Source organism: Crassostrea angulata, chromosome 2 (assembly GCF_025612915.1).
Source record: "Crassostrea angulata isolate pt1a10 chromosome 2, ASM2561291v2, whole genome shotgun sequence".
NCBI classification, from domain to species: Eukaryota; Metazoa; Mollusca; class Bivalvia; order Ostreida; family Ostreidae; genus Magallana; species Magallana angulata.
The window spans coordinates 841,735-865,144 of record NC_069112.1 but is presented as its reverse complement, the minus strand read 5'-3'; the positions used below and the strand labels follow the sequence as shown (position 1 = coordinate 865,144).

General features: G+C 34.9%; 1 pseudogene; it reads left to right on the top strand.

Annotated features, from left to right (window-relative positions):
- Positions 1-22,515, top strand: part of LOC128171436 (talin-2-like) — a 44,084-nt pseudogene extending 21,569 nt beyond the window's left edge.
- The last annotated feature ends 895 nt before the right edge of the window (positions 22,516-23,410 follow it).

Below are 23,410 nucleotides of genomic sequence, written 5' to 3'. Positions count from 1 at the left end.
AGTCCTCAATACCCCCACCCACTGACAAATAGTCCTCAATACCCCCACCCACTGACATAGTCCTCAATACCCCCACCCACTGACAAATAGTCCTCAATACCCCCACCCACTGACATAGTCCTCAATACCCCCACCCACTGACAAATAGTCCTCAATACCCCTACCCACTGATCCACTCCAACAGTAGTCTCATACTGTAGAATCATTAGATTTTGAGGTGGATCAATTTTCGTGGAGTTTGTGGGTACCTCTCATCCACTAATGAATAAGTGTGATAGAGTCATACTTCCTTTTGTAGGTATGAAATAACTCATGAAAGTAATGCATGGAAATTGTCCCCACAAAGTTTAATGATTCCACGATATTTATTTTTGTAACCACTTATAGAGAGGACATCCTGAAAACGGCGAAGGCTTTGGTAGAGGAGACCAAGAAGTTGGTACAGGGCGCCGCATCCGATCAGGAAACGCTCGCCGGGGCCGCTCAACAGGCCGTCAAAACCATCACCAAACTCGCAGATGTCGTCAAACTTGGTGCAGCCTCACTCGGATCTAACCAACCTGAGGCTCAGGTACGTGGCTTATAACTTGACATTGTAACGATGAAGTTGTTTAATCAATTAATTTGCCAGAGTGATCAAATTTTGTTAATTGCAACATTTCAAGAGGGAAATAACTGAGTAAGCTTGTTTTCAGGTGATGATAATTAACGCGGTGAAGGATGTGGCTTCCGCACTCTCCGATCTGATCAGCGCCACCAAGAACGCCTCCGGCAAAAACGTCTCCGATCCGGCAATGATGACCCTCAAAGAGTCTGCCAAGGTCAGTCAAAATTCAACATTATTTCTTGTTTTCATTTAACCTTGACCGAAGTTTTTTATGTTTATTATTTTTTATTTAAACTCAAAATTTGAGATTTTTGAAAACGTGCTTATAATTTTTATATAAATGCTCAAAATTTTGATTAGTGAATTACTGTAACATAAGGACTGAACGTTGACCTTGTGTTAGAACTTTAACCTTGATGAGATGGTAGTGTTGTGGTGTAGTGATGTAATGCACTCTCTTCTTCTATGGAAAAACCTCTTCTGGCAATCAATTATTGGAGTAGCCCAGGTCTATGATTATAAACCTTTTCTGCTAATCATTATTTCAAACAATTCCAGGCACAGCTTAACTTTTTTTAGCAGTGACTTTTCAGTATTCAATGTGTAGATAAAGTTTTTTTTAAGTCAATTTTAAAAAGGTTTAAAAATTGAAAAGTTTTCTGAGCATAAATATTTTTTTTTGTCTTAATTGGAAGAAATATATACAATATAATTTGACAAAGGCCGCCTAGGCGTTGATAGATAGAATTGTTAAGTTAACTGTTGTCTGATTTGTGGAGTCGTGTGATTTTACAGAAGACAGACTCCCTGATCGAGGGTTTGCCGGACGGGTATACTATCTATGTTTCCAGCATGTACTGAGTGCAGTTAAAATTTCGAGCCATCTGATTAGATGATATTTCTCTGTTCTAGTGTTGTTGACAATTTACAAAAACAAGAGCTGTTAATGAAACAATTTAAAAAAAAAAGAAAAATATTGAATATTGTGATTAATGACTTTTTGTGAGAGCTTCTATCATTATAAATTGAATTTTTGAAATCCTGTAGAGGTTTGAGATTTAAGAAACAACAGATTGCATTTGAATTGGTGTTTCCATAGAAACCATCCCCCTGTTTCACACTGAACCATTGACCAGGCTACTAGTGACAACTGTGTTCATTTCTTCCTGCAAGTTACAGAAAATTTCTGCATGGGCATTAATTATTGCTAAAACATGTTCACCCCTTTCCTCCAATTTTTCTTTTACCTACTTGCACTGTACACTCAATCAGCATATGACTACAAATTATTGTTGACACTCTACCTTTTAACTGACTGGACATTGTAAATTTACCTGGTAGTTTAAAGTATAAGATTTTTTTGGAATGGAAAAAGCAGTAAAGCTATTGTCGAGTATTAGTTTTGCAATGCTTTCTTGATAGGAAGAAATGAGCACAGTTCGGTGTAACATGTTTGTGTTGTAGTAACAATGTTGTTTCCAGCTCATATCACTCCCTGTGGTGGTTATAGCCAGCACAGGGCTCCTATACATATCATGATTTGTCAGTGGAAACAGTAAGCTGCTAAGTATTTTAACTCAAGAATTTGAATTCAGTACAAATAATTATATGAGCTGCGGGGACTACCAAATCATTTTGCCTCTCAGACTCGGGGAACTTGACCATCGGCTTGATTCACTCGAAAAGAAAAACCTTTTGGTAATGTTATAAAATGGTGGTTATTTTGTAATTTTTGTACCATTTTAAACCTCAGGAAGAGAAAACCTCTGTATTTAACATTAAAAAAAAGGATTTGGAGAACAAATATAAAAATGAACATGAATTTATATATCTAAAAATTTGGCTATAAAATAACTTGACAGTACATCTGACCATTTGGCCACCTTAAGTTTAGCTGAGAGGCAGGATGTTGGAGTTTGAGGCCTGTAGTATTAAACCTCCCTGCAAGCTTCTGTTGACAGCATGAGACTGGGACATGCAGAGATCTCCAGACACCTGCATTGTGTCTCCCTGTTCATACAAGCTTGTGCTTTCATCTCAAACCAAGCATTGTTCAGACAAACAAACCTTGTTTCATTGTGTTAGGCTAATCTTTAAGGTACAATGACCTATTTGATAAGAAAGACAATGCATTGTTCAGACAAGAAAATCTTGTTTCATTGTGTTAGGCTAAGCTTTAAGGTACATTGACCTATTTGATAAGAAAGACAACTCTTGCATGAAAAATTCAAATGCTTTTCCTTTTAATAAGTCTGAAGTAAGAAAAACTCAAGTCTCAATGAATATTTTATATAATTTGATAGTGTAATGGATGTCATAGGTAGGGCTGAATAAGGATTTCTCCATGTTGTGACCATTAATGTATTATGATCTGTGTTAGATAGGGAAGCCTTGTATATCTTGTTATTATTTACATATCTTGCTTGACTCTGTATAACATGTCTGTGTTAATTAAAAATAATTGTTCATAGAAACGTGTTTGATTTTGATCGAGGTGAAGGATGGTTATGACATTCAGAGATAAACAATATTGTAGAAGTTTGTGTTAAGGTCAGACGACACGTTCCTCAATTTTAGATAACTTTTTCCAGGAATTTGTTTATGGTTTACTACTACTTTGACAAGCTTTCTTGCAAAAAATTAGGGTACCTTACCAGGCATTTCTGCAAAATACTAGAATATGCAATGTCCTATATAATCTTCTTGAAAATACACTTGAATTGCTGATTTAAAAATAAATACATCTAGAGCACAGCAAAATTCACTGAATTATAAGTTTATCTCCGTCGGGGCGGGGAGTTGAACTCACGACCTCTAGAACCTATACGCTTCTGGCAGTGAGTGGCCACGGTTCTAACCACTCGACCATGTACACATATAACCAAGCTCAAGTAAATTTTGATCATTTTTAAAGTAATTATAAAATTAATGTTTTTTTTATTGGAACTCTTTATTACGAGGAGATACAAAAAAGATTCTCGAGGAACGTGTCGTCTGACCTTAATAGTCATTAAATAAAAACAGTATTACCAAGTCATAAATGTATTCAAACAATTGAAAAAAAATCATTATTAGGTAAGTAAATATTGTTTTAAAAAATTTGTCTGACCTGCCTTATCAGAAATTTGTTTTTGTAGTGTAAAAAGATGAAAAAAAAGAAAATTAGCAAAAATCAGGATGTATGATAAGACAGTTATTAATGAAAACAGTCACTTATCAATGAAAATGACAGTATGTGTAAAACAACAGATGAAGTAAACTGTAAATATCAATCTCCCCTCCAGGTGATGGTGACCAATGTGACATCGTTACTGAAGACGGTGAAGACCGTGGAGGATGAAGCCGCGCGGGGAACTCGGGCCCTGGAGTCTACCATAGAAGCCATAGGACAGGAGGTTAAGGTAATACACTGAATATACACAGGTAACTGCAGGTACAAATACAGGTAACTCGGGCCCTGGAGTCTACCATAGAGACCATAGGACAGGAGGTTAAGGTAATACACTGATACACAGGTAACTACAGGTACAAATACAGGTAACTCAGGCCCTGGAGTCACCATAGAGACCATAGGACAGGAGGTTAAAATTATCCAGGGGTAATCCGACTAAAGTCCAATGGTTTATTTCCCAATTTATGCTTTTTTTTTCCTTCATCAACAGACATTGTACTGTTTGATGTTTTCTTTCATAGTCCTACGAGGCTGGAACCTTGCCAGAGAAGAAAGCAACGGCAGAAGATCTGATCCGACTGACCAAACCTATCACCACGGCGACCGCCAAAGCAGTGGCTGCTGGGAACTCGGGTCGCCAAGAGGATGTCATCATCTGTGCGAACATGGGACGCAAGGCCATCTTTGATTTACTGGCAACATGCAGGGTATGTTATATTCTGCTAGAGATTCGAGTACAATGTAAAACATATAAGATAATTGTCCACAAATTTACATTTCCTTGAAACTGAATTTCCAAGAAATGTTAAGAATATAGATGTTTCTGTGTGTTGACAGGGCACAGCCAGCACTGCAGAGACAACAGAAGTCCGACAGAAGACGATAGCAGCCGGCAAGAACTGTGCTGTTGTCTACAAAGATCTACTGGAGCAGGTCAGCACGGTAAGTGTACAGAGCACAGTGTGCACAGACCCAGCACAATGTGTGGTGTCAGCACAATGTGCACAGTTAGCACAATGTAAAAAATCAGCACAATGTGCACAGTTAGCACACAGTGTGCATAGAGTCAGTAATAGAATATTCAAAACACCAAGTTTATTGAAGCTGTTGATATGTGGGGAAGGATTGTTGTTATTGAAGCTGTTAATATGTGAGGAGGGATTGTTGTAGAAATGTGGGGCCTGTGATTCTGTTATCTTACCACCTTGTTTCGCGGCCATTTTTCAGGTGGTCCAGAAACCTTCCCAGGAGGCCAAGCAGACACTGGCAGCACGTGCGCACCAAGTCGCGGTGTCCGTACAGGAAATCGTACACTGCTCTGAACTCATTAAAGGTATGTGACTGATAATTCCTGTGACAAGATTAGGGCTGTGATGTGTAGCCATTATACATGTAATAATTATAGCCCTGTGTCACTGTTACCATAACAACAGCGGACGCATCAACTTCATGATATTCTGCTCTGTTGTACCGTATTTATCTCATATATGCATAGCATTCAAATTTTATTATTTGTCAGTTTTTGTAGATATATATTTTTTATTGAACTTTTTTAAAAGTAAAAACTATTGGTGATTGTTTTGATACATGTAAATATGAATTATGATATGCATGAGAGGAAAAGGTTTTAAGAATGTATAATTATTTTTTCACAATTTTAAAACAGATAACAATTTTTTTTGAAAGATTACAGATATGACAATTTGCAGCATTTTTAAAACTCAAGATATTGCATAATGTAGATATAAATGCAAAGCAGAAAAAAAATTGCATTAAATTCATAGGAAGTAAAATTACAGTAGTTAATGTTTATGGAAGTAACAAGATGTGAAATTTGTTGGAGTTTAATTTCAATGCAAAGTAAAATTCAAGAGCAACAATTTATTGGGAAGTTATATTTAAGAAGTTAAATTTATAGGAAGTAATCATTTTGGGAACAAAGCAAAGAATAGGAGCCAAAGATGGAGTCATTTAATGTCTGGGTTAGAAAATGTGTGGGTCAGTAATAGTATTCATGGACGATCCCCAAAGTGGGCTTGTGATTACTGATAATGCCCATACTGGGCTTGTGATTAATGATAACGCCCAAAGTGGGCTTGTGATTTCTTATAATGCCCATACTGGGCTTGTGATTATGGGCATGGTGCTGTGTAGATATATATCTGACTTCGTTTTTTTTTAGTGGGCCAACCCGCAGAAGGAGGTATTGAGCTTACAGTGTCATGTTTTGATTTTTTTTGGCTTCCCTTTTATTTTGGTGTATTTTGTCCAGATGTCTTTTGTATCAGAACAAAGAAACTTTAATTTTTATACAAAGACAGCACTATTTGGAAGCAACCAATCAGAATGGCTGTTAGGGTCTGTAACTGACCCGGATGACTGAATTACTGTGAATGTATTTCATGTTAAGGAGAAATGTCACTGCCTGCATATTTGAGACAAGGCTTATACTCTAGAGATATATTCTGTAAATAGACACTGTTGTAGTTTGGTTAGAGATATAAAGGTGAAATGATACGGACACAGATGAAGTCTGTTAACACTCACTTTCTTTTGTGATCTGACTGTACACCAGAGGCCTGTTCAACAGAGCGGGTGCTCGCGAGCGCTCGCCAAAATTCCCTATACCCGCAACACAAATTTTGGCGAGCGCTCGTGGGCGCTCTCTCTGCTGAACACGCCTCTGGTGAATTTCAACACCAAAGTTATTTTTGCCCAATGGCTTGAGAAAACATTTTTTCCTCTTTTGAAACATGAAAAATTAACACAGAGAAATTTAGTGTATTTAATGGATGTGGTCCATCTTAAATTTACTAACTCAAGGGGTTGGTTAATTGGGCAAAAATAACATGGGAATGAAAATAACCATTACACACCATTACAATATCTATACACTTATATGGAGTATTGGGAAAGAGAGAAACATATATTCAGAAGAATAGCAGTGTTGCATTTGGGCACAGAGATCTGATAATTGGATAGACATGTATTGGATTCAACAACTGTTACTCTTTGTTACCTGTATTTACCTGTATTTTACCTGTATTTACCTGTATTTTACCTGTATTGTCTCGTGTGCATGAGAAACGTGCTGCATTGTTTACCCCTCAGTCTTGTGTTTGGGGGGAAGGTCACTCCTACCTCCTTGTCAAACTTGTCCCTCCATAATTTGATGACACTTTGTTTTTTTCAAACTAGCGTCCAAAGAGATAAGATGGTCCCATATCGTGAAAGGTAACCATGGCAATCGCTGAAAACAAAAGAGGAATGCTTTCATTGTAGGATAGGAATAAAAATGCTGCATTAACAGTGAAATTAACACCTGAGATATTAGGTTAGAGAGTTTATGACCTACCATGATATGTGATGTGTGGATAAAGTTCTTTATCAAACATGTTGTGCTGGTTTCTTTTCTCTCGGAGCAAACACAAAAAGTTAGATAAAATTTAGCCTCCATTAAAAATTGTTTAAGTTTTATACAATGAAAAAAATCTTTTTTATTTTGGCTACTGGTAGTTGTCAAATTATTTTGATTGGCTGTTAGAAATTGTCCTATAAAGGGCTTTTATTTTGATTTGTTGTTCAAAACTGCCTTTTAATTTTGATTTAGAAGTTTTCCTGTTAATGCAGCAGTTTGTGTTTACAGTCCAATTCCCCCAAAATAGGCTCCAGACAATCACGTGACTAACAGTCCGGGTAGATTCCTTTAACTCCTGTCTCCTCTCTCTGACCTTACATCTGCGTGACCTTGACCAGAGAATGACTTTATTACCTTAGGTGATTTACCCCATACTCAACAGATTTGATTCTATGCATCTCGCCTCTCTCTGACATTACATCATTGTATCTTTGACTTTATTTTTGACCTGTGATTATGTATGACCTTTTGACCTTATTTGATTTAAAGCAAACTTGACACATGTGACTTCATGCATCATGAATGACCTCAGACAGCCACTCTGACTTTCTTTGTCTTAAAAAATTAAGAAAAAAGTTGGACTTTAGTGTAAGAAAGTTCCGGGCTGCATTTTACAAAGGAACTCTTTGACTTGGTCTTAAAACATCTCACTCTTGTGGAATGATCGCTGTAAACCAACTTTTATTTGCGTGCGAGAAATTTGGCGAGGTTTGCAAGAGCCTCATTGTCATGAATATTTCCTGGCGCAAACCCAATCCTTGTCGTACGATTGTTATAACAACACCAGTCTTAATAAGGCTTGGTCGCGAACATTAGTCGTTGCCAACCAGTTTATTGGGAATAAATTTCAAATAAAGTTGTTGCGAATAAAAGTTGGATTATGTTATCAATTAGAAGTACTGATAAAGCCATTTGTTCCTTTGTTCCAAACTATTTTTTAATTTCTATATTACGTATACAAAGTTTTATGTTTAATCATCAAATAAATAAATATGTTTGATTATAAGTCTCAAGATCTATTGTAAAATGCAGTTCTGACTTCTATGTGGGCATGCCTAATGTAGTCCATACATGCTTGGATTCCAGCTGTGTTATCATCATTATACCATTGGATAATTCACTGGAATTCCCCATGTAATGGTTAACATGCATTGTGTTCAGTGTAAGCCCTAAGATACAATACTGTATGCAGAGTTATTTTCGCCCTGTGTTATTTTCGCCCTTCTGCACTTGCAAACGGTTTCGCCCCATCTTAAATTTGCCCAAACATGATTGCATAGTAAAGAGATTATTGGAACATTGATATTTGCCCAGTCTTTAATTCGCACGCTGACAGCGAGGGCAAAAGGGCAAAAATAAAACGAAGGCGAATATTTCCCTTTATACAGTATGCTGTTGATTAAGCCTACAGTGTTATAAATGTTGTTTCAGCCAAGACATCGTATCAAGTTGTTGTGGAATATATAAAATCTATGTATGTGTACTGCAAGATTGACAGACAGGTTTAAGTTATATATATAGTTTGTAACCAAGGACACCTGTTTCTCAGAATATTCCATTGAGAAATACTGTAAATTCCTAATTAAACTCAAGGAATTAATTTCCACGTACAATCATGAGATGCAGTCCTCAAAGATTTTAAAATCACTCTTATTTTTCAGACAGTTTTGAAACCATTACAAATCAAAGTACTGAAAGTACTGAAAAGCGCTAACCTAGCTTGGTTTTAAGAAATTTTACTGTGTGCAAGCGTAGGCGGAAATGAGCCTTATTGAAATTTTGGTTTATGTTTAATGAGTATCAATTTAAAGTATCGAAGGCCAGATTTCTTTAAATATATGTTACTTTCTGAAGATGATGTGAATTAAAGCTGAACACGACTTGTATATGGATACTTGCCTGAAAAAAGATATGTTAAAATTACAAATTATACCTTTTGAACAGTAATTTATCACAGTTTTTGACATTTTCTTGCAAAGAATCGATTTTATTTTTCTATATTTTAGCTTCTGAATACGCACTATATTTTTTCATCACTGCGTAGCATCCCGTGCTGATGTACGTAAGCCCCGCAAACCAATTGTATCTACTCGGCCATTTCCGTCACCCAGATAACTGGTTCCCTATACCTCTTACCAGTTTAAATGATGTATATTTCTGCCCATAGAGGGCAGTTATTCCTTGCACCGGAAATAGAAGTCTAACGACAATAAAGCGCTGAGCTATGCTTAGCGCTTTAAAAATAAGGAATTTACAGTAGTTTTAGATTCCAGCTTACAATCATTATCCATTTTATATTCCTCCTGAATTATAATGTTAGTACCGAGTCATCTATGTAAATTCTTATGTATAATGCATCAATTGTTCCACATACAGAAAAAATCCCCATACCTCAACTGTATTAGATCAAACAATATGTATATCCCTAAAAGCAAACCTGAGTTTCATTTCTTTAAATTGTATGTTTGCAGTCAGTGATTAGATTAGACTTTGTCCCCAGTTTATTTCTTGTTTGTTAGATGCAGTGTAACATTTGTTACCGAGTTACCAGCATGAACCTGAGTATGATATCAAGCATGTATGACTTGTTTTATTTTTTCTATATATCCATGCACAAGGATGTAATTACCTGCATGTATTGTTTTCTTCAGCGCGAAATGTAGGAATTATAAAAATTCCCACATTTCTTAGATTTAGTCAATTACTTTTACAAAGACAGGGTAATATAATCATTTCATACTTTGTATTCATGTAGAGGTCTTTTGATGCAGAAATAAAAGTTTTTTACAAATTTTGAGAAAAATAAAAATTGAAGAAATTCTGAGAAAAACCTTGCTGATTGAAAGTTGGAAAAAATAGCAGCAATTGTTTAATCATTTCCGCATCAAAACCATTTTTGAAAATCATTCATTGATATTTAATTAGAAGTTTATAGGATCATTTTGCCAATGAGTACTTTCAAGCCCTTGATTTTGCTTACCTGTGAGTGCTTTCAGTCCTTTGATGCTGTGTTCTCTGACTTTATCAGGTACAGACTGGGTGGATCCCGAGGACCCCACAGTGATCGCCGAGAGCGAGCTCCTGACGGCGGCCAAATCCATCGAAGCTGCCGCACAGAAACTGTCACAACTCAAACCACGCAAAAAGGCAAAGGTATGTGTACTACATCAGAACAAACAAACAGAAGGACTTGCCTAATAGAAGAGAGTCAATCCGTCACTATAAAACTAACATAAGTTGTACCACAAAAAAGCCAAAGTATTTGTTTTAAAGAAAGGCCGAGTTGGTTGTATTGACTTTAACTGCTACAGCTTTCACACAGGGCTCTTTGAGTAACAATGAGATGTTTGATTTAGGAATGTGAGCCGAACATTACAATGTCAACTTTTAATTATGTGAACATGGTTCCGCTTGGCATTTTCAGTGAGCTTGTGTTGAGATGTATGTGATTTCTCTGTTGAATAAAATCTGTTGAGATGCTTGGGTTTAGGTGAAATCAGTTGAAATGAGATGGTTATCATTCCCGTTAATATGAGTTATGTTGAGATTGCTTCATTGAACAATTTTAAAATTTCATTCAGATTTCAATAATGTTCGTTGAGATTTTCAATAAAGTTATGTCTGTAATTGAATGAAATATTTCAATAGAAAAACTGGGCTTTTGTGAGTCATGGTTTGAGACATTGTATGGTTTAGTGAGTTATGGTTTGAGACATTGTATGCTTTAATGAGTCATGGTTTGAGACATTGTATGGTTTAGTGAGTTATGGTTTGAAACCTTGTATGCTTTAGTGAGTCATGGTTTGAGACATTGTATGGTTTAGTGAGTTATGGTTTGAGACATTGTATGGTTTAGTGAGTCATGGTTTGAGACATTGTATGGTTTAGTGAGTCATGGTTTGAGGCATTGTATGGTTTAGTGAGTCATGGTTTGAGACATTGTATGGTTTAGTGAGTTATGGTTTGAGACATTGTATGGTTAAGTGAGTTATGGTTTGAGACATTGTATGGTTTAGTGAGTTATGGTTTGAGACATTGTATGGTTTAGTGAGTTATGGTTTGAGATATTGTATGGATTAGTGAGTCATGGTTTGAGACATTGTATGGTTTAGTGAGTCATGGTTTGAGACATTGTATGGTTTAGTGAGTCATGGTTTGAGACATTGTATGGTTTAGTGAGTCATGGTTTGAGACATTGTATGGTTTAGTGAGTTATGGTTTGAGACATTGTATGGTTTAGTGAGTCATGGTTTGAGACATTGTATGGTTGGATTGTTAGAGATATTTGTGGAGGGATAGTCTCAGTCATAAATTCAATGAACAAAAGTTTTGGTCAAAGAGATCCCTAACGAGATATTCTGTGAGAATTGTCTGTGGACTGAGGCAGTTTATAGAGTGAGATATTTTGAGTGAGCTTTGGGAAGATGATTAATGAGAGATGTCTTTGGAGTGAGATATTTTGTCGAGTGAGATATTTTGAGTGAGCTGTGGTGAGATATGTTTGATATATTTGGTGAGTGAAATCAAGTCCCACCAAATATCAGACATGTCAACACTACGGCCTGCACCGGTCAGCAGAAGAGATAGTGTACCACATCTGTTTGTACATTGGAGAATAAGTTGTAAAAACTTAATCAGTGATCTGTGGAATTCAGTTGAGGGTCATGGAACATAGCAGAATGAATACCCGGTACTAGGAGTGACGAATATGTTTTTACACCAGGATTTAAAATATCATGTATTTCATTCCAAACACCTCTAATATCACTTTCCTGAACCATGAATTAATTGATAAGTGTAACCCTTCACATCTGAATTAAAGATTATTATGCATACTTTGAAGAGGAAAAACATTGAGTGTTTTGGGCTTATTTCACATTTTTCCCATTGATGTATTGCAGGAAGCAGACATGAGTCTAAACTTTGAAGAGCAAATTCTGGAGGCAGCCAAATCTATCGCCTCGGCAACGGCAGCCTTGGTGAAGTCAGCGTCGGCCGCACAAAGAGAACTTGTGGCGCAAGGAAAGGTAAGCCAGCAGTGGATTGAGTTTAGGACTGTACTGTAGGTGATAATGACAAATGCCTGGGTTAACTTTTGTAACTGTCTGTAGAGAAATGTTTGAACCAATATGTCAGAATTAATGATTTAAAAGTCAAGTAAAGTCTGCAAGGCATGGTAGATTCATAAATAAGAAATCTGGAACAAGGCATGAACATATTTCAAATGCTTTTGATAACATTTTCAAATTTTAATGCCATGAATAAACTTACCTGCCGGCTTGAAATATCTATTCTTAGCAGTCTCTCTGAGATGCATGGTAAATGTTTTTACTAAGAAATCTAGTGAACTTCAAAAATAGTATGACGAGTAATTTGACATTATAATATTGTTTGTTCTACATCATGGCATGTTAATGTGTCCTAGACTGTGCTGTAACACAAATTGTGATTGGTCAATCTGACAATGGGTCGGATTCTGTCAGCTTAGATCTGATCTGTATATATTCACCTGACCACCTTTTGTGTGACTAATTTTCATTGGACGATGCATTAATTCTTCTGTGTTTCATTTCGTTCTTGCATGTTCTTCTCTCCTGTTTCAGGTTCGCACGCGCAAAGAGGTAAACAATATTGATGTAACCATGGCAACCTTGCGCTTTCTTGCTTCCACAATTGTATTGTGACAACTGGGTGTATTATCTCATTATTTCTACACACACTTTATATTCTTGTTTTGCACTTGTGGGGACTTATAATTTGAGTTTAGATAGACTTCATATGATTTTAATATATTTTGAGTTAGTTCCCATTGCTGTCATATTAAAACAGGCAAATTTTGTCACTTGACGAAATTTAAACAATTTAAGCTGTAATACCTAGTATAAAATATTTTCATCTTTTTGGGGGACTTCAACAGAAAGTGTTTATAGATTGTTAAGAATTTTTTTATACCCCCGCAAACGAAGTTTAGGGGGGTATATTGGTTTCACCCTGTCCGTCTGTCCGTCTGTCTGTCCGTCCGTCTGTCTGTAGACGCAACTTTGTCCCCCCTATAGAATTTTTTATTACTGCATGGAACAGTTTGAAAATTTGTACATATGTTGAACACCATCTGAAGATGTGCACCTGCAATTTTTTTTAAGATCAGACAAGATTTAATGATTTTATGACAGTTTTCATTTTCCTTATTCTATATATTGTACACTAATGTTGAAAAGTAAGGGAGGTAATCCTTACAGATTTTATTAATTAATTAATAGAAAACACTCTAACATATATTTATATAAATACATCCAGATGGAGTTTTTTGTCTTTATGTCTTAATTAATAAAAAAAAATTATTTTTTATAAGTATTCTATCAACTGACAATGCAAAGTTTTTGTTTGTCAATGATAAATTCTTATGAGCTAATGAGAACATCAAAGACAAGTGTGGCTGAATTCATTTGTCCCAAGGGAGCCATTATCTGAGCCATGGTTCAGATGGAGCATGTGTCTAGGGGAAATTGATAATCTGTAAAATGGGTGATGGTTTTGGGGCTATTTTAAAACTGTTTCATGTAAACCAAAAGGTCTATCATTATAAGGAAATAAATAATATAATTATTAATAAAGAAGTTAAACTATTTTTAAAGGTTGTTTAAATTTATTTGTCAAGTAATTCGTGAAGTGACCCTATTGGGCATTAATTTAAATGAAATTCAAAATTACTGATATGATTGTAGTGTTTTGGCAATTTTAGAATTGTTTGTAATATTAAATTTTCTTTTTTACATATTTTTACAAAGTATGGTAATTATGGTAATATTCGGGAGTTTATTAAATTTAACAAGCTCATCAAAGAAAATCATAGTCCTATGGGATCAATTTTCTGATATGGAGTTCAATTGTGCCATAGGAAAAAGTGAGGAAAATTTAAAACAACTAATTGCATTTGTCAAGACTCTTATTAGAAAGATATTGAAAGTTTTATCAACAGAAGAGCATTGCTTGGCTACCGGTATTTCTATTCACTGCAAAGGGAGGGGTTATTGTCATTTTGTTGGTTTTTCTTTAAATCAATTAAATTAAAAAAAATATATCATCAAATACATACATTTGTAAATGTATTACTGTTATAGATATGTATTTACAGTGAAATTCTGACAATTTTGATTTTGATTTTTCTTTGTTAACTATTTTTTTTTTTTTTTTACATTTCTAGAATTTTTGTTTTGTATGTGTTCCAAACCTTAATTATTATTCAATTCAATTATTTGTCCCATTTGAAATTAGCCTAGCGGGGGTATTAGTCCCATTAGGACAGTTCTAGTTAAATTTAACAAGCTCATCAAAGAAAATCATAGTCCTATGGGATAAATTTTCTGATATGGAGTTCCATTGTGCCATAGGAGAAAGTGAGGAAAATTTGAAACAACTAATTGCATATGTCAAGACTCTTATTAGAAAGATATTGAAAGTGTTATCAACAGAAGAGCATTGCTTGGCTACTGGTACATGTGTATTTCCATTTACTGCAAAGGGAGGGGTTATTGTCATTTTGTTGGTTTTTCTTTAAATCAATTAAATTAAAAAAATATATATCATCAGATACATACATTTGTAAATGTATTACTGTTATAGATATGTATTTACAGTGAAATTCTGACAATTTTGATTTTAATTTTTCTTTGTTAACAAATTTTTTTTTTTTTACAATTCTATATAGAATTTTTTTTGGTACCGGGGTATGTGTTCCAAACCTTAATTATTCAATTCAATTATTTGTCCCATTTGAAATTAGCCTTGCGGGGGTATTAGTCCCATTAGGACAGTTCTAGTTTCTTCTGCATTACTTCTATGACTTGTTATTCTATTTGGTCAATAATTTTAAAATCCAAAATGGCAGCCAAAGGGAAATAACTCTCACCATATTAATGTCTGTTGGAAACTATCTGTATCTCAGACAAGTTATGGTTTATTTTTCAGGTTACCATTTATTTCATTTGTAAAAAATTCAGAAGTTCGTGCTTTAGTTAAAAACATTGGAAATCTGATGTTACTCCAAATTATAGCCTGAAAAAGGAAATTTCAAATAAATCTGACTCAAGATGTTTAGTTTTAAAGGAGACAATTTTTTTGGCAATATTCCTCAGTTCGAACATTTAGTTTAAAAATAGTGAGAACTTTTCTTTCAAATTAATGTAGAACTTAGATTTTTTTTGGATTTCGTTGTGTACACAAACATTATTCATTATGACAGGGATAGGGGGTTTGAAGCTAAAAAAAAAATAGCAACGCTTAAAAGAAAGGTTTGCAGTGAATGCTAATCTATCCATTTTTACCCAACTTGTTCACATGACATTTGATTTACCAATTTCCATTGGTTATATTTTGTACCTGCTTTTGACCACCATTTTGAATTCCATTTTGATACTGGTGTGATTCTGTTGTGATGTGGTTATGTTTTAAGTTTTAGCAACAGTTTATTGAAATACCACAGAAATCTATGTGTTAACTTTTGTCTTATCCTGGGGGTGGGGGTGGGGGGGGGGGAGGGTGACCTTGACCTTCCATTAAGAGGAATAACCAACATTTTACTGTTAAGACCAAAGAATGATTTCATATCAGAATAATGCTTCATTGATAGAGAGTATTAATGTCATCTTCATACATCAGATTTATCTAGTTTTAAAGTTCAAGAATATCTCAAAATATTACTTATATATAACTATTGAGAACTGTACTAGGTAATGTAATGATTATTGTATAATTTTTATTATTAGTTGAAAAACAAACCGAAAGCACATCCTTTCTTTTAGCAGTAAAATCTCTCAGTTTAATTTACACACTTCTGATAATGATTGAAGGGGAAGGATACACAAAACAGTTTAAACTTGACCAAATTTAAAGAATTACAAATTTGATGGTTGTTGTATGGTGCCTGTGTAACACTGTAATCAATTGACAGGTTATAAAAGAGCTGGAAAAGGTAGATGTATTACAGATTACAGGGAATATACTGTAATGATTTATTACATTACTGTTACATGTAATTACAAGGTATATATGTATTACAGATTACAGGGAATATACTGTAATGATTTATTACATTAGTGTTACATGTAATTACAAGTTATAGGCGTGTACACTTCATCATGTAACTTAAAACTCTTTTACTGAAATACTGAAAACCAGTTAAGATGTACTTAAAACCTGTAATATTTCTTTCTTCTGGGTGACCTTACATTATAGTTTTATTTAAGGATAGGTAATATATCATATATAAATTATTATAATAGAGGAAGTATGGTACCAACAACTTCTTGGGTTGTAAACAAATTGTATTTATCTGTACTGGGTAAACAAACTGTTGTTTTCTCTCATTATTGGTAAGAATATCAACATCTGTGGAACTCCTCTATATCTTGGTGCTGGTATATATGTATGTGGTTTATGATTTATTCATGGGAACTCAAATATTTGAATGGATATCTATCTTTCGTGGTATTATAAAACTGTGGATAAATTCACACAAGTACTTACATAAAATCATTATACCGATTTATAATCGATAATTATCGATTGTAGAGGGACCTATTGTAGACTGGGAATTCTGATATTTATCATGAGTTATATTAATAATTTTCTTCAGCTTTAAAAAAGAAATTTTGAGATAACATCTTTCTTAGATGAATAACATATTTGATGTTGAAATTTTGTTTTGCTGTTGAAGCTTAGATATTAACATTAATCACGGCCTACCAAGCCCTGTAAGAAAACTGTTGTTTCCGTCATGTTTACAGAGGTTAAAGACAACGACTTTGCTGTATTTAGAATAATCAGTTGAAGCTATTTTTAGAACAAACAACTTATTGATAGATTTGCCAGATAGAAATCAGATTTACTGAATATTGAGTTGTAGCATTCTCAGTGTTACTTTGGGAGAATAAGATTTATGTAGACACAATATTTTTGGTAAAAAAATCCAATTATCTTATGAGAATAATTTTAGAGTTTTGTTCACATAAACAAACAAAAATATCAATCTGCCGACAAATAATAGGATACCCAATGAAGTCAAATGATTCCACTGACTATTGAAGTAATAATAAACTGATTGTCTTGTAATAACATATACCTGAAATAATATGTTGCTGTGTTGTTATAACAGATTGGAGCAACATACCACAAATCTCAAATACTGGACGATGACGGTCAATGGTCCGAGGGGCTTATATCAGCGGTAAGTAAATGGTCCGAGGGGCTTATATCAGCGGTAAGTAAATGGTCCGAGGGGCTTATATCAGCGGTAAGTAAATGGTTCGAGGGGCTTATATCAGCGGTAAGTAAATGGTCCGAGGGGCTTATATCCGCGGTAAGTAAATGGTCCGAGGGGCTTATATCGGCGGTAAGTAAATGGTCCGAGGAGCTTATATCGGCGGTAAGTAAATGGTCCGAGGGCTTATATCAGCGGTAAGTAAATGGTCCGAGGGGCTTATATCAGCGGTAAGTAAATGGTCCGAGGGGCTTATATCGGCGGTAAGTAAATGGTCCGAGGGGCTTATATCGGAGGTAAGTAAATGGTCCGAGGGGCTTATATCGGCGGTAAGTAAATGGTCCGAGGGGCTTATATCAGCGGTAAGTAAATGGTCCGAGGGGCTTATATTGGCGGTAAGTCTCTGACTTAACTGGATGGGAAACAAACAATGAGCGCATGTTGTTTAAATTCAGTAATATACAAATTAATAGTATCTTAAATAATTCTAAATACAATATACTTCTGAAAAAATCCAGAAGCAAATAGTTTTTCAATGGTTGAATATCGCGAATGATTTTGTATGTTTGCTGACTCAGAAAGATAAATCATTGCACATTTTTATTGATTCTTCTTCTTTCCAATGCAACCATTGATTTGAGCTATTTTAGTACAAAACATTGCGTTTCAACACTGATTTAAGCTTTGTTGTTGATACTCCACACTGATTTAAGCTTTGTTGTTGATACTCAACACTGATTTAAGCTTTGTTTTTGATACTCCACACTGATTTAAGCTTTGTTGTTGATACTCCACACTGATTTAAGCTTTGTTGTTGATACTCCACACTGATTTAAGCTTTGTTTTTGATACTCCACTGATTTAAGCTTTGTTTTTGATACTCCACTGATTTAAGCTATGTTTTTGATACTCCACTGATTTAAGCTTTGTTTTTGATACTCCACAGGCCAAGATGGTAGCTGCTGCCACTCACAGTTTGTGCGAGTCGGCCAATGCCATGGTTCAAGGTCATGCTACAGAGGAGCGACTCATCGCTTCAGCCAAAGAGGTCGCGGGGTCGACAGCCCATCTCCTGGTCGCCTGCAGGGTCAAGGCCGACCCAGACTCAGTCGCCATGAAACGCCTCCAGGTAAAAGCCTTGTTTTCTTTTTAATTACCTTGCTAATTAATTGCCATGTGTCACTTTTATTTTTGCGGAATAGCCAGGAAATGACCAGGTCTTATTTTTAATCAAATGGCGCATTTAAGTTTCATTATCACTTTAATATGTTGAAACAACACAAGATCTAGATGAACAGATGACATGATTTGACCTTGTATTGATTTAGAGTTTTGGTTGATTTTAATATGATCAATATCTGACCTAGCTACAATATTAGATCAATAAATGACCTTGATATGACCTTGTTACTATTCATATCTGTAGGCGGCGGGTAATGCGGTGAAGCGTGCCACGGAGGTCCTGGTGAAGGCGGCCCAGCAGGCCAAGCAGAGAGATGAGGACGAGGATATAAACGTGGCAGTCGACTCACGTAAAGTGGGCGGGATCAAACAGGTGAGACACGCCCACTTACTGTGTGTTGTATATTTCTTCATGTATTTGTATTTATGTTCTTGTATACAATGATAAACTGAAAACCAACTTGTCTTTGCATCTGTCAATCACAGTGATGAATAGCAATATAGAAACTTACCTTTAGATTAATCATTCATTGTCTAGTTTACGAAAAAGCAATCTTCTGAAAAAATAAAATCCAGAAAAGACTTGTTGTTTGTGACAAGACCGTTGGCAATGATTTGGAATTCTCTAATCTCTTTAACATTTCTTGATTGCAAATATGAGTTGGTTTACCATATTCATCCTTGACTTTAGAGGATTATTTTTATTCCATGTTTGTACCTGATCTTTACTACTATTATATTAAAAACTTGTACAGTGTCATTTCATCAGCATTCATTAAATACCAATTTTGATTTAGTTTCATTTAGTTGAGGTGATTCATGAAGTTAAATTTTCAGTGAAGTGCAATATCAAATAACAAGTTGACTTGATTGGACTATTAGCCATGAGTTTACATATCTATGTAACTGTGATTTTCATTAAATCCACAAAAATTTATGTCCACGAATATTAACGAAACTGCATGATTGATGAAATCCAAGTATTGCAAGAGAACATGGGATAAATATGAACGTTACTAGTGTATTGCATGAAGTATTTCTAATCTATACATTCATCAATTCATTTCATGATTAACACTGTATATTTCACCTCTATATCCTAAAGATTTTTATAATATTTTCCTGAATAAGTAAAATCTATGACAAGTATTGACACAAACTACTTTCAAACATGTAAATTTACACATCCACATTACTGACTCCATGCTAACTTGTATGGTCGTATCATTGATAATATACTATATATGTCCAGATTAAGAATATAGCACATATACTGAAAATATTTAAAAGATGTAATTAACAGCTAATTGCATACGATATGAAGTGATTAAACTTAAGATATGATTAACACACTAACTGCTAATTAAATACAATATAGTGATTATACTCAAAATATAATAAACACACTAATAATTTGTTACATACAATAATGTGATTATAAATGTAGTGATTATGCTTAAGATATAATTAACACACTAATAATTCGTTACATACAATATAGTGATTATAAATATAGTGATTATGCTCAAAATATAATTAACACACTAACAACTGATAAATTACATGCAATGTAACTAACAAAACAACTAACGATGTTTCAATTTTCGGGTATTTTCACCTGTGAATTTGAATTTATTGTCAAAATGAGTTGGCGTTTGACGACCTTTGACCTCTTAAATTTGACCTCACTTTACAGCCAGAAGTCACCGGAGGCCATTACTGGTTTCATTTCTCGTTTCTTTCAGGATTCTCATTAAATGTAATTTGTTAACATGATGATATGTGGTACTGTAAACACATTATATTCCGCGTGTACGATATTTAGCGGAAAAAAGTTTTTGAACAATTTGGCGTGGATTTGAATTAGCATATTCCTATTCTATACGTATATACATGAAATTGAGCAATGTACTTGATTTAGCAGAAGCCGCCTTCTGTCAAAAACGCTAAATAGAATACACAGCCAAGATGTAATACGTTTACAGAATTCAAGTTCGAATCACACATGACACACTTAGTACATATATGACAAACTCCAACAAGAGTCTCACATAATATATACAAATCTAATGCACAGTGTTCAATTACCACAAACTGATGTTACAATAAAATAATTAGCAATGCTACACAGATGTAATATTTGACAATAACAACAAAAACATCAAACAATTTTAATATGGAACTTAGAACTAAGTTTGTGGAGGTTGAGGTATGATCACTTTTTGACTGTTTGTAATCCGTTTCCAATTCAATCTTTTTCTTTCTCTTTCTCTTGAAGTAAATAAACTCAAGAAATGATTCATTTCATTTAACATAAAAAAATTTGATAAAAAGAGCTGTGTGCTAAAATTAATGTTAAGATAATGAAATTTTACATACATTTTGCAAAGTTTTTATTCAGCAATTAAAAAAGAAAGAAAAAGAAATAACGTCAGAGGATAAAGCTCAGTTGATGTGTTTAAGTCAAAAAGTCATCAATGTCTTGTTGCTATTTTTAGCAAATTGAGGCCCAAGAGAGGATTTTGTTGTTGGAGAAGCAGCTTGAGGATGCGAGGCGCCTGAAGGAGAAACTGGCGGAGAAACGCGACCAGACGGCTGTCTAAATAACACAGTGTGACGGGGGCGAAACGCGGGCTCATTAACCCTTGTTCTTTTACCCTATAACAAAAAATTTCTTTTACGTTTGTTGGGTAATTTGCTAGGCTGTAAAATTTTGTTTGAAAAAAAGTTCTTTTCTGTTTGGCGATAATTGGTAAAGAATAAAGTAATGTATACTAGTCTAATGACATGGGGAATTTTTTAATCGAAAGACAGATTTTATAACCATGTCCAAATTCCTCTGTCTCAGAGGTATTGAGCCCCCTCCCCCCTCGATTGTCACACTGTGTATTCTTGGACTGACTGCCTCGGTCTCTATGCATGTTAGCGTATCATCCTCACTATTACCATCTCGTCTCTCATCTCCTCATATATAAACAACTTTTTTTTTCTTTTCTCTAAAAAAATTTACAGGAACTACAAATTCAAGAGGAGATGTTACGGAAGGAGAGAGAATGGATCGAAGCCAGAGAGAAGCTGGCCAAGTTCCGTAAACAGCGGTACAAGGACACGGGCCACGATAGCGACTCATCATCCGCCTTCTAACACCGCACGCTCCAGCTTTAACTGTATAATGCGTATAGTGCCTGTCACGTGTCTTGTGATGTCATAATGGCTTCCATGTCAGCTGTCCTTGTGAAGGTCAAGGTGACAAGCATCTAAGTGATTGAGAATTTGAAGGGAGTGAGAGTGTTTGAGATCTGGGTTAGGGTTGCATTTTTGTGGGTGTGATTTTTCAATATAGATGTGTAAGTTTGTATACTTAGAATGATGAATGATAGATAATGTATTCAGAGGACAGAAATTTGGAATCGAGAAGAAAGAGACTCAGAAAGAAAGGATTCTCAATAATCATATCATATGTATATGTAGCTGCTGATTAAGTGTTAAACCAGTTATGTCACATATTGTACAGGATTTTACAGAATTGTTTACCAACCGTGCAAAAATTTATCTATTTTAAATAGAAGCAGTTGTTATTCGACACTTGATTATTTTTGGATTTTTTTTCTGCAAGCAGACGTGTTTTTTTTTTTAAGAATATAAACATGAAGTTTTCCGAATCTGATAGATTAAATCTACACTGTTTTAAGGTAGCCAATTGTGATATGGTGTTACAAATGATAGATGATATGGTGTTACAAATGATAGATGATATGGTGTTACAAATGATAGATGATATGGTGTTACAAATGATAGATATGCAATACTTATATACAATATAAAGACTGATATATCTTACTTATTCTTTGATATGTATATGTATTTGTACTATCCATGTACTGCAGATGTTGTACCGGTATTCAAGTCGTGTTTTTATGTTGACTTAGAAATATGCTTCACTGGCGTCGGAAGCAAATTGAAAGTGGAGGGGCTAGACTAATCATCAAAAATATTGAGAAAAAAGTAATTCCCCCAAATCATGGAAATCCTAATCCGGGGGGGGGGGGGGGGGGGGGGGGGGGTAGACCTATACTTTCAAAAAAATAACTTATCCAAATTTTTTTTTTCCAAAATCAAATTCATTAAATTCCTAATCCGGGGGGGGGGGGGGGGGGGTGCTAGTATGCTTCTGAATCCAACTTCTCAATCTTTCATGGTAAATTTAGGAACAATAATCTTTCCTCCGAGAAAAAGTGGGGGGAGGGGGGGGGGGCTGAACCCTCTATCATGCTATGTTTTTAATGGTTATGTATAACTTTGCAAAAAAAGTGGGGGGGCTAAGCCCCCCCTAGCCCCCCCGGTTCCGACGCCTATGTGCTTTATCAGCACAGTTTGAGTGAAAATTAACCAGATTTCTTCCCCTGTTTTGTTGCTGTTTTCACGCTTTCAAGATTTCACGCTTGATTTTAGTCAGAGTTTTAATTGATAATTTCATGAGAAAAACCTTGATTTGATTTCTGTGTTTGATGCCAGGCTTCCACTAACCGAGTAAATCCGCGAGCATTTGGTGTGTACCACACTAGTCCTACACTTATACCCAGTGCTGCGTATTGAACTGTTTAATGTGTGTATTTTGTATTAGTCGTGTTTAGTTTTTGATAAAAGCAATATATATTTTATTCTGTTTAATATTATGATTATTGTATAATTATTATGATGACGACTGTGTAATTTTCTACATTCTTTATCGTACACAATGTATGTAGTAAACTTTTGTTTCCTATATAGAAT